Source organism: Trichosurus vulpecula, chromosome 6, assembly GCF_011100635.1.
Source record: "Trichosurus vulpecula isolate mTriVul1 chromosome 6, mTriVul1.pri, whole genome shotgun sequence".
Classification (NCBI taxonomy): Eukaryota; Metazoa; Chordata; class Mammalia; order Diprotodontia; family Phalangeridae; genus Trichosurus; species Trichosurus vulpecula.
The window spans coordinates 183,938,027-183,951,029 of NC_050578.1; the positions used below are offsets into that span (position 1 = coordinate 183,938,027).

Below are 13,003 nucleotides of genomic sequence, written 5' to 3' on the forward strand. Positions count from 1 at the left end.
CCTCAAGGGGCTTACATTGTAACTGAAATTCTGCTATGAATTTTGTGACTTAAAAAAAAAAAACCCGGGGCAGCTGGGTGGTGCAGTGAGTAGAGCAGCGGCCCTGGAGTCAGGAGGACCTGAGTTCAAATCCGGCCTCAGACACTTGACACATGTACTAGCTGTCTGACCTTGGGCAAGTCACTTAACCCCAATTGCCCTGCCAAAAAAACAAAACAAAACAAAAAAAATCAAAACAAAAAACCCTCTACTCCTTCACTTAAAAGATGCATCTCACTAATTTTTCTCCAGGGGTTCTTAAAAAATTTTTTTTTAATTTTAAAAAAATTATTAAAAAATTAAAAAATTTAAATTTAAGAAAAATTTCTAAAAATTATCAGATCACTGTATTTCAATATAATTGGTTTCTTTTGTAATCTTATCTATTCTATTTTATATGTTTAAAAAAGATTATTCTGAGAAGGGATCTATACACTTTGATTGCCATAGGGGTCCGTGACAAAACAGTTCCTTACTTCCTTACTTCTTCCCTCCCTCCCTTCCTTCCTTCCTTCCTTCTGAGAAAATTGTGGGAATTTTATGAACCAAACTGACTCCACCTTGTAAAACTGATTCCATTTTGAGACCTAAGTTCCTTTTTCCTGTAAATTTCACCTGGTTGCTAATCACAGGAATCAAGTGACATTCTGTTTCATATCTGGAAACGTCCACCTGCTCGCTCTTCCCCCTCCCAACTCTCAAATTCACTCATCCCCATCCCAACTCAGAAAACCCCTAATCTTTCCTCCAATTAGAAATCAGATTATCTAATCTTGTATCGTGTTAATTGTTTTCTTTTAATGCATAAAAATCTGCCTTCTCCTGTATTCAGGTCCAGTGCTGCTGAGGAGGGCTGGTCCTGATTTGTTATGCAATTGGCATGCATTGCTTAATAAGCAAATATGCTTGGAAGCTCAAACTTTTGTTTCTGCAGTTATTTCAGATTTCACTCATCATCCTCCCTCCCTTCCTACTGTGAATCTTCTTCTCCCTCTGGTTGGAAGTGCATCAGCCACTCACTAGTCACCAAGAGAACTTCAACCTATGCCATTCTCCTAGGCCTGAACCTGTCAGACCTTCTTAGCCTGCTGGTTCTCCACTCATGGGGGTTCATCCTATTGGTACCAGACTTAATGAAGGCACCCGATCAGCTTTAGCCCTATTGCAGCTCAGACTTCCTGAGCTCCAGGGATCTACCAGCCTCAGCCTCCCCAGTAACAGGGATTATAAGCATCCACCCACAAAGACAGCTAGCTCCACCATCACTAACATTCCAAAAGCACTACCCCAATTCCTCGGAGGAGCTTAATACCTTAATAGCTTCTTGGAGCTGACAATTCCTTATTCCTATCTCTCTTGACCACACCTACATTCCACCCCGCCACCACCCCCCCCACCACCACCACCATGAGGAAGAGGACTTCCTATTTTCCGTAAAGGTCCATAGTTCATATCAGCGTGAAACTGAAAAAATCGGACAGATAACGAAGTATCTTACGTAAAAAACAAAATGTGGCACAAGATACATGAAATATCTCCTGCAACAGTAGCAAGATAAGGAGGGTCATACTATATCCTCACAATCAGATGAAAAGTCCACCTTCCTTAGGGAGTCTTCTCTGATGAAAACCAAGCTAATATATTCACTACTCACTTTCCACCCACCTCTAATCAATATTGTAGTTCTGTTATTCAGCCATGTCCAACTCTTCATGATCCTGTGGACCATAGCTTGCCAGTGCTGTCTATGGGGTCTTGTTGGCAAAGATATTAGCGTGTTTTGCCATTTCCTTCTCCAGTAAATTAAGGCCAATGGGAGTTAAGTGACTTGCCCAGGGTCACACAGCTAGTAAGGTGTCTGAGGTCAAATTTGAACTCAGGTCTTCCTGACTGTAGACCCAGGGCTCTAACCATCGAACCACTTAGCTGATCAATATACTTGGATTCTGTTCTGCACACATACATACATGCCCATGCACATGAACACACACGTACTATGTTAACTGCATATGAATCAGTCCAGTGTTTTTCACTTAACTGGAAACCGTTAGAAGCCAAAGACTACTTCTTATCTACCCTCTGTATCTCCTTATTACCTCCTATTTCCTTACAGCTCAGCACAAAGACAAGCACCCAGTGCTGCTGACTGATTGAATAGAGGCAGGGTGGAGGTCACCAAGGAAGACAGTCATTTATGTATAGGGACTTTGTAATTTCCAGGCCAGCTTCCATGCCCAGAAGCAGGATTGCTACATAGGGCTAGATTTTCTTTCTTGTACCTTCCCTGCCTCCCTGAAGCAAGTCCCTTGAATCTCAATGGGAACACAGGACAAGGGATTTAGAGCTGGAAGGTACCTTAGAGACCATGTAGAACAACCCCCTAACTGCCATTTTGGAGAGGAGGAATAAGGTCCACATAAGCAGAGATTTGTTCGAATTCACACAGGTAGTGTCAGAGGCAGGATTTGCACCCAAGTTCTCTGTTTCTAAGTGTAATACTCTGTTTCCAATAATATGTACTTCAATCTAGATGCCCATGAAAATTGCCAAAATGTTTCTTACCAATGAGTCACATTCATGAAGATTTCTGTGCTTCCCACTATATCATAATTAATCTAGTCATGGGATAAATTAATTTCATCACAGAAGAAATCACAGCAGGGACATCTGGAATACCTAGATTTTACCGCATGTGCATGTGTATTTGTATCTATACATACATATCAAGGTACACCTTAGTGTATTTAATCCCTGAGCAGATTTTCTTTTCTTTTTCCTTTAAAGCTTTTACAATCAGAAGTAGCACACGTGGATAACGAAAAGCTTGCCAGGTGATTGATTAGGTTCAGAAGGGATTAATACTAAGAATTCATATTTGTATAGACTTCAAGGCTTATAGGGTACTTCTCCCTCACCCTCCCCTCCCACCAAAAAAGAAAAAGAAAGATAAATGGCTTAAGTATTATTAATCCCGTCCTAGAAACAAGGAATTGTTGAGTTTTGGTTCACCTTTACCCACCTAATATCACTGTCAAAGCCAAGACCTGAAACTAGGTCTTTCAACACTCCAAGCCTAAGATGCTTCTACGATGTGCCCAGTTTCCTTCGTGTATATTCCATGTATGTGGAGGTAGAAGAGGGATGTAGAACTTTCTGAGTTTGTCCATAAGGAAACTGAAGCCTAGAGGAGGGGAAATGACTTTCCCATGGTCACACTGATGCTAAGTGGTAGCACTAGTAATTGAACCTGTCTTCTTCATCCAAACTTGACCATTTCTATTGATGGCACCAATACCAATTCCAGCCACCCAGGTTCACCACCTTATAGTCATCCACAATATTGCCCTTAACCCTGACATCCAATCACTTGCCAGGTCTTGTGGATTCTACTTCCCCAGCCTTTTGTATCTCTTAATTAGTCTCCCTACCTCCAATCCCTCCCCTATTTAATCCCACTTCCACACTGTTGCCAAATTGTTATTTATAAAATAAAGGTCTGACTATCTCACTCAAACATCTTCAATGGTTCCTCATTGCCTCTAGGATAAAATACAAACTCCTCAGCCCTCCACCATTGTGAGCCCTTCTATCTAGTTTTATTTCATATTACTCCCCTTCATGCACCCTCCATTGTCAGTCAAACTGGCCAGACAGATGGATTGATGGATAGATGGAGGAATGGATGGATAGATACACAGAGAGATAGAGAAGAGGAAGAGAATGATCATTTAAATAGTGTCCACTATGTGCCAGCACCTAGGTGGGGGTTGTTATTCCCATTTTACAGTTGAGGAAACTGAGACAAATAGTGTGTATGTGTGTGTGTGAGAGAGAGAGACAGAGAAGAGGCAGAGAGAGAGAGAGAGAAAGAGAGACAGACAGAGAGAGAAAAACAGAGAGAGACAGAGAGAAAGAACACATATTAAGTGTTTACTATATGACTTTTAATCTTCTGCCTCTTACCCTGTGCACAAATGGTCCTCCAGGTCTGGAATGCACCACCCCCCTCCCCAACCAGAATCCCTAGCTTCCTTCAAAGCTCAACTCAAATACCAGCTCCTACATGAGCCCTTTCCTGATCCTATCCCCTTCAAAATCACTTGTTATCACTCTATATGCTTTGTATTAATTTCCTTGTACACAAGTTACAACCTCTCACTTCCAATAGAATCTAAACTCCTTGAGGGCAGGAATTTTTTTTTCATTTTTGTCTAAACCCTCAGCACCTAGCAGAGTTGCTTGATAAATGCTCTATACTAAATTGAGTTAAATTGGGCAGGATCTCAGATTCAGGACCTAGCACTTTTGGCAGGCCCAGGAAAAGGAGGAACAGAAAATATGCCTTTGACTGGCATGGGAGAGCAGGATGCGATTTGCTGGTACCATGCTAAGCACAAGGGTGCTACTGGCTGGGAACTCGTGCTTCTGGGTAAGCCAAGAAACATAGGCCCAGGGTGCTCAAAATAACCCCATAAAATTGGAATCTCTTTCCTTCTTTGATGGTGACTTTATAACCCCTGAGAAGGGATTGCTGAAACTTGACAATCTTTAATTTTTGTGTTGTTTTCTGTTCTATAAGACTTGGGTGATGGGGTGCTAAGGATTTGACCGTGACATGTCGGGAAATGTTAATTGAAGAGAGACAGTGGTACAAACATAATCAAATTTCACTAACACCTTACTTCAGGAAGAAGACCTCTCCTATTTCTAGATCACCGCACATACCATCCCCCTCAGCTGTAACACATCCTTCCCTAGCTCTTCCTTTAAGCTCTGCTTCTAACCTGCTTCGAAACTCTGCCGGACTCCTGCAAAAGAACAGCAGATTTGCAACTGGAAGGGATCATCATGCCCCTTCATCCTACAGAGAAAGAAGACGAAGTCTAAAGAGGTTTAAATAACATAGGGGTTAAGTGACAGATTTGGAATCCAAACTCAGGTCCCCTCCCTCCAAATCCGGGGCTCTTCATGATACCATATTGGCTTCCATTAAGTTAGACCCACCAGGCTGCTGCTGGAGATCACAAACACGGCATCCTCTATACAAGGAAAGATGCAACACAGTTCCTGCCCTCAAAGACCTTACAATCTAGCAAATTTCTATGAAGCTTTCCAGATTCTTCTTGCATAGTCCCAGATGCCCCAAGAGAAATTGCCCCCATGCTCACAAGAGCCCTCCAAAACACCCACCATCTTTCCCATCTCTCTAATGGTCATGAGTGCCTATCTGCTTACACCTGCTTTTGTCTGCGCACCTGCCACTTATATTTTCATGTTGTCTGAAATTCATGTTAAAAAGGATTGAGGAATTTTGGAAAATGGAAGGGACGTTATAAATCATTTCATTGAACTTCTTCATTTTAAAGAAAAAGAAACTGAGGCCCTAAGAGGTTTATTCCCAGGAAGACTGAGCAGGACTGAAGACTGTTGTTGGATTTTATTATTTTGTTTACCCCATGGAATTATGGTATTTATAAGATACTGTTTAGAAATTATTTTAATATTCAATTTTTATTTAATAAATTCCACTGAAGTCCTACTCTGACTTCTCATCACGGTGTGACTGTGACCCCGGGTTCTTGAAGGCTATTCCAGCAGAGCTCTGGTAGGCTCTACCAGGTTACAAAGGCTTCAATACAGCAGAGATTCATCACCAGACAAGCCAATGGGTGATAGATGTTTCAACCACAACAATTCTCAAAAACCAAGTTGTAGAGAGGATTTTATCTATGTTGATGCAGGGAGTACCTACCCCCAACAAAAAGACAGCTCCTGATGCCCAGGTATGACAATGGGATCATAGGTTTAGAGCTAAAAGGACTCTTAGAAACCATAGTCCAGTCACCTCACTGAGGAAACAGAAGAGGCCAAGAGATGTTAAGCGAGTTGCCTGAGTTGACAGAAGTAGTAAATAGGAGAGCAGAGATTTGAGCAAATACAAAATGCTCTGGTTGGCATTCAATGCCCTTTATAACCTAATGCCCTCCTACATTTCCAGTCTTCTCACACCTTACTCTCCAACATGTACTCTGTGGCCCAATGACACTGGCCTCCCCCAAAACAAGACACTCAGTCTCTGGGCTCCCAGCACTTTCTCTGGCTGTTCCCCATGCTTGGGATGCTCTTCCTCCTCCACTCCAACTACTGACCTCCTGGGCTTCTTTCAAGCACCATAAAATTCTACCTTCTATAGGAGGCCTTCTCCAATCCCTCTTAATTCTAGTGCCTGCCTTCTGTTAATTATTTCCTATTTATGCTGTATATAGTTTGCTTTGTATATTTTTATTTGCACATTGTCTCCCCAATTAGATTGTAAACTCTTTGAGGGCCTGGATTGTCTTTTGTCTCTTTTTTGTATCTCCAGTGTTTAGCATAGTGCCTGGCACATAGTAGGTACTTAATAAATGTTAATTGATTGACTGATTAAATCCAAACTTAATTTGTTTACACAGGTATATTGATTGTACAGTATCATTGCTTGTCTCTATGCATAATGTACATTACAGGGTGTCTGGCTGGTTGGTGGGCCTGTTTGGGCCTTGGTTACCCTGAAGGACAAAGGGTTAGAAATGCATGGCACCATCTGATGATAGTTAATTCAATAGACGGTAACTTGTGAAGTGTACTTTGATCAGAAAGGATTATGGGAGTTTAATTTCATGACCTAAAACTACAAAGCTATCAACCATTAAAAATACACAAATATTCATCAAATTAGTCACTTAGAGATGAGGTGGCCTTATTATTTGGACCAGTCTTTCGGCACTCATATACCAAAGTGAAGTAAACTTGGAAACCAGTTTACTTATTTCAAGCACAGAGCCAAACCTTAATGGTCTATTAGAAAGAATCCATCTTCCTATTCTGAAGGAGCAATGTACACACTAGGAGAAATAATATTTACAAGACACTAAACTATGAACTATTCAAAGCAAGTGAAATACGTTCTCATGACTTCACAAGGCAGATATCCTTCCCTGGAAAAAATGTGGTCTAATTCAATTTACACTTCTTAATTCAATCACTCATTGGCATTTATCATATTAGGCCTCCTAGAGTTAGGTTAGCTTTTCCTATCCTATCTCCTGATCGAGATTACAAACTTTTTAAAGACCAGATGTCTTCTATATCTCTAATTGCCACCTCCACCCACTCCCCAGATCAGCCAGATCTGTATCTTATCCATTGAGTGATCACTCAATATAAGTTTGTTGGTAGATATTTTATAAGAACTTGAGGAAGTCACTATTAAATAGAATGCTAAGGTATGGTCTTTTGTAAATCAAAGAAACATTTTGGTGAATAACCAACTTTAGTTCACCTAGTTTATAAGTCTTTTGTTGTTATTAAGTTATTTTTCAATTATGTCCAACTCTCCATGACCCCATTTGGGGTTTAGTTGGCAAAGATACTGGACTGGTTTGCCATTTCTTTCTCCAGCTCTTTTTATAGATGAGGAAACTGAGGCAAAAAGGGTTAAGTGATTTGCCCAGGGTCACACAGCCACTAAGTATCTGAGGCCAGATTTGAACTCAGATTCATCTTCCTGACTCTAGGTTCAGTACTCTATCCACGGGGCCACCTAGTGACCCCTAGTTTATAAGTCTAGATTGCCCCGTGTTCACATGTTGTAATGGAAAAGTCATTGGATTTCAACTGAGAAGAACTGAGTTCAGTTCCCAGCTCCAACACTTATTAGCTCTGTGACTTGAGGCAAGTCACTCAACCTCTGGGAAACTCCATTTTATTATCTGTAAAATGGGGATGATCATGCTAGCCTATCTCATAGTACTGTATGAAGAAAGTACTTTGTAAACTACAAAAAAGCACTACTCTGTAAAAGTGAGTTATTTACAGAAGAGGAGTGAGGAATTTTTTTTTTTTTGTTATTGTTGAGAATCACTAACTCAGGAAATAAAATCAACCAAAGGCCTTATAAGTGAAAAGCAGGCTAGTTTTGTTTTGTTTTGTTTTGTTTACAAAAAGAAGTAGAAATGCCTCCCTGTTTCCAATTTTAAAATAGGAAATATAAAAGTCTATTCAAGTGTAGCATGGATTCTCTAGCCCTCTGTCCCACAGCCAAGCAGGCAACTTTCCCACTGAAGGATTTTAGGCTACCCTGAGGGGTTCAGGGTGTCTTGTCTCTGCTGCCATATGCTTGACTCCCCACTGGCTATATTCCCACAATTGTTCGGGGCTTGTGACTAGCACCCAGGTTCCATTTAATCACTTAACATGAAGTAATTTTTACAAAGAGTTATTTACTGGGAAGGTACAGCAAGAACAGAATAGAAGCATCTCCCAACCCAACCCCCAACACTTCAGGGGCATAATCTCCCCTATACTGTCTCCATCTCTGGGGGACAGTAGACTCAATTTAGCTTCCTCCCTTAGTGTTTATCCCGTCACATTCACATCCAAAGGCAACATGTGTCCCAGACGAGTCCTTGTTTTAGCTTTTTCTGGTATGTGAAAATCTCTCCTTGCTGTATGGGGCATTGATACTAGATAACAACCAGCCTGGAAGCCCTGCTCTGGAATACCAGGTCATCAGAACACCCTGATGATGACCTTTCATTGTGTGGGCAAGTCACTTAATGTATGTCAGCTTCAGTTTCCCTGAATATAAAATGGGGATGATAACAGCACCTCCCTTAAGGGGTTATTATGAGGATCAAATGAAACAATATTGTTTAACATAGAGCCTGACACATAGTAGGTGCTTCACAAATGCATATTCCCTTCCTTCTCATGCTCCCTACCCTCTCCGCTCTCACCCAGCCTCACAGGCAAATGCGTAGAAGTTTGAGGTAGGCTTCCTTTTGAACATACATGATGGAAGGGACCCTTCCTCTGACTTCAGAATATGCAGAATATTCTCTACTTGGCTTCTGTTCAACACCTGGAACCAACTTTGGAACAAGCTGTGGTTGTGGGTGGAACCAGTTGTGGTCTAACTCTTCTGACCTTTTTTGTTTTAAACTCACGAAGTCACCAAATGAACCATCTCTATTGAAGCTCCGTGAGGAGCCAACTTCTGACTGTAGGTGACTGAAGGGCTGGTACCATGGAGTCATGAAGAGTCTTCTGGCTCGTTGAGCCAGAAAAACTGATAATGTAGAAAAGACTGAACCAGACCTCAGAGTGCACACCAAAGCCAGGATATCTAACTGATACAACCCAACAATGGACTGACTAGTCAGCCTAGATAGTACGCCAACAAGAAGCCAGCTGAGCAAGGGAGCACCTCGTGCTGACATAATGCAGAGACTGCACAACAGGAGGAAAAGACTTCCAGGGCCAGGAGTCATAAGATGCCTCTCAGCTCCACATGTTCCCTAACTGTGTGCCTTCCTCCATTTTAGCGTTAAGTTAGAACCCACACTCTACAAGGACACAATGTATACAGATGAGAGTATAGCCTATAGTACAACCTTCAGAGAAGGTTGGGAACTCATGAATTTATGCAGAGCAGAGTATATAGAACCAGAAAATCAATTTATACAATAAACACAATAATATAGAAGAAAGCAACATTGAAAGACTTCAGAGCTCTCATCAGTACAGTGATCAAACATTAATTACTTTAGAAGACTGATATTTTTGTAATGTCCATCTTTCTTATATCACCTTAGTGATTATATCAACTGTTTGGCTCAAATGTTTGGGGGAACATGCCAGGCAGGGAGTCGTGAAGGACCATACTAGAAACCACAGTCCTTCAGGGTTGTCTGATCCTGGAATCCTAAGGGGGAAAATAGTCAAATGATCTCTGAGACCCAGTCTGCTTGATCAATTGGTGGAAGGAGCTCAGGGGGGGTACTATACAAGGAACTTCTCTTTCTTTTCTTTTCTTTTTTTGCAGGGGGGAAGGCCGGGCAATTTGGGTTAAATGACTTGCCCAAGGTCACACAGCTAGTAAAGTGTTTCAAGTGTCTGAGGCCAGATTTGAACTCAGGTCCTCCTGACTCCAGGGCTGGTGTTCTACTCACTGCGCTACCTAGCTGCCCCAGGAACTTCTCTTAGTGTCACACTGACAATGAAGATGGTGCTTTGACTGTATGGAGAGTTCTTTCTCCTTCTCTGACCACGGTGTAATATTTGGATTTAATAGGTTAGTTAAACCCTAGAACAACTTTCAACTGGTGGATATTCACTTACCTGTTCATCCTCAAAGGAATAGCAATTTATGTTCAGACTAACACAGGAATCAGAAATCAAGCTTCTATAATCCAAGTTATTTCTCACCTTTTCCTAGTATCCATACTCCTAGACTTTCTATAGCATTTAACTGTCAACCACCTCCTCCTTCCTGAAATTTTCTCTCTCTTGGATGTCCTTCTTCTCTGACAGCTTCTTGGTCTCCTTTTCTATCTCTGTTTTTCCCTCCAGCACCCCAAATATAAATACTTTCCAAGACTCTTCATTGTCCCTATTCTCTCCTCCATCTTCACTGTCTCTCTTGGAGATTTCATTCACTCCCGAAGCTTCAATTGTTGCCTTCATAGTTGATTGGTTTCCAAATCAATATCTCCTACCCTAGAATTCCTTTCTCCCTTTCATCTCTGGGCAAATCATTTCACCTGTTTGCCTCAGTTTCTTTATCTGTAAAATGAGAATAACAAGAGAACCTACCTTTCAGAGTTGTTGTAAGAATCAAATGAGATAATAATTGTAAAAAGCATTTAGCACAGTGACTGGCACATAGTGAGTACTATATAAATGTTAGCCATCATCATCATCATCATTATCATCATCATTATTATTATTATCTTTGCCTGTTAAAATTTTACCCCTCTTGGAGAGAATTTGGAGTTCAAAGTGTTAAAAGCAGATGCTTAAAAAACTAAAAAACACTTTTTTTTGCATGCAGCTGGGAAACAAGATATGTAGGGAACGGGGCATAGAAATCTATCCTGCCCTACAAGAAAGTAAAGGGAAAGGGGATGGAGGTGGGGAGTGGTGTGAAAGAGGGAAGGGCTGAGTGGGAAACGAGGCAATCAGAATATATGCCATCTTGGAATGGGGGGGGGAGGGTAGAAATGGGGAGAAAATTTGTAACTCAAAATCTTGTAGAAATCAATGTTGAAAACTAAAATATTAAATACATCTAAATAAATTGACAAAAAATAAATTCAACTTTGCTTTTCAAACCATAGAAAACAAATGAAAAAAAAATTTTACCCCTCTTTCAAAGCTCAACTTAAATCTCACCTCTTACAAAACAATTCCCTTGTCCTCCTAGACAAAAGTGACCCATTCTTTCCCTGCTCTCCTATGACACTTAGTTTGTGACATCAATATGGTATCCATCATTATGGGAACTTACAACAGGTATAAAATACAGGTATTACAGGTATTTATTGATGCAGCTAACCTCCCATAATAGATTGTAAGCTGCTTAAGGGCAAGGGCCATGTCCTATATAATGGCACATACCATACAACACTCACCACAATGCTTTGTACATACTAGTTGCTCAAATAAATACGATGAATGAATGAACAATTGAACTTACCGCCAACCTGGCAGGGTGATATATATCACTTTGTGGAAATTTGTTTGAATAACATCATCACAAGAGTCTAAAATGGATATAAAAAGAAGCATCAAATCAATAAGAAATAATTCCTGAATCTCATAAATGCTTAGTCACAATAGCTAGGTGACTCAGTGGACAGAGTGCTGGGCCTGCAGTCAGGAAGATTCATCTTCCTGAGTTCAAATCTGGCCTCATACACTTACTAGCTGTGTGACCTGGGTAAGTCACTAATCCTGTTTGCATCAGTTCCTCATTTGTAAAATGAAGTAGAGAAGGAAATGGCAAACCATCCCAGTATCTTAAAAAAAAACCAAAAAACAAATCCAATGGGGCTATGAAGAGTGGACATGACTGAAACAACCGAATAACAGTAGTCACAATAAGCCAACTCCATGAAGAAGTAAAGAAGCCATCTATTTTTTTCTAGGCAAGATATTAGATCCCCTCCCATTATACATACGCATTTAGAGAGGAAAATCAATGTAAATGTTTGGTTTTCCACATAACTTCATTCTACTTTTTGCCTTGAAATTAAGGCTGAGCAAGATGTGCATAATAGAAATCTGCAGTATCATGTGTGGCCACTTTTCCCTCTTCTACTACATACATACACATGTATATACAAAAATAGCCATTTTATTTAGTATTAAATTTAGAATAATCTTTTTTTAAAATTCAAGATGTACAGGCTAGGTGAACCCAGGTGAACTCTCTCAACATTCCCCTTCAAACAACTTTAAAATAACACCTCAAATCAAATTTTGAAGTGGCAGAGCCAACAAAACGTCAGGGTGAGACATTTTTCCAGTCTAAGAAAACTTAAGAGATCTGCAGAAGTAGTCTGGGAGGCCTGTCTGGAGCCCAAACATGGACAACCAGTCAGAAAGAGATGGCAAGCGACCCTTTGCTGGCATTGGGTACTACTGGTGCTGACTGGCAACTATATTGTCCATACAAGTTCTGAGTTGCCATTTCATGGCAGAGAGGAGTGCTGGGGATCATTACAATGGGGTAGGGGTTTGGTCATATTTCCAAGGAAATGAGAATGCTTGAGGCTGTTAGAGTAGCAGAGGCCCTTCCAGGATAAAGACCAGGGTATAGATGAGGAGAACAGTGACCAAAACTCTCCAAGGATCACACCACCTTGGAGGCACTAAACTTTGCAGACTCCTCAAACTAGCTCTGAAAACAGCATTGAGAAAAAGCCTGAAGCTTGGGACATTGTCTCCCCTCATTCAGGTAAGCAGAGCCCAACTTTACCATAAAATTCAAAGTCAAGAAATAGGCTGGAGAAATGAGCAAACAACAAAAAAAAGAATTTGACCATTAAAAAGCTATAAGGGTGGCAGGGAAGACCAAGATATAAACTCTGAAAAAGACAACAATATGAAAATAGTTACCAAAAAAGCCTCAAATAAAATA

The 13,003-nt window shown here is 40.7% G+C and overlaps 1 protein-coding gene across 1 annotated transcript in view; it reads right to left on the minus strand.

The window, feature by feature from the left end:
* LOC118855365 (sodium-dependent phosphate transport protein 2B-like) overlaps positions 1–11,625 on the minus strand; it is a 47,331-nt gene extending 35,706 nt beyond the window's left edge. Inside the window, exon 1 of the mRNA XM_036765456.1 lies at positions 11,558–11,625. The gene's annotated coding sequence lies outside the window, so the exon portion shown is untranslated. The remainder of the gene's footprint in view (positions 1–11,557) is intronic.
* Positions 11,626–13,003: the final 1,378 nt, after the last annotated feature.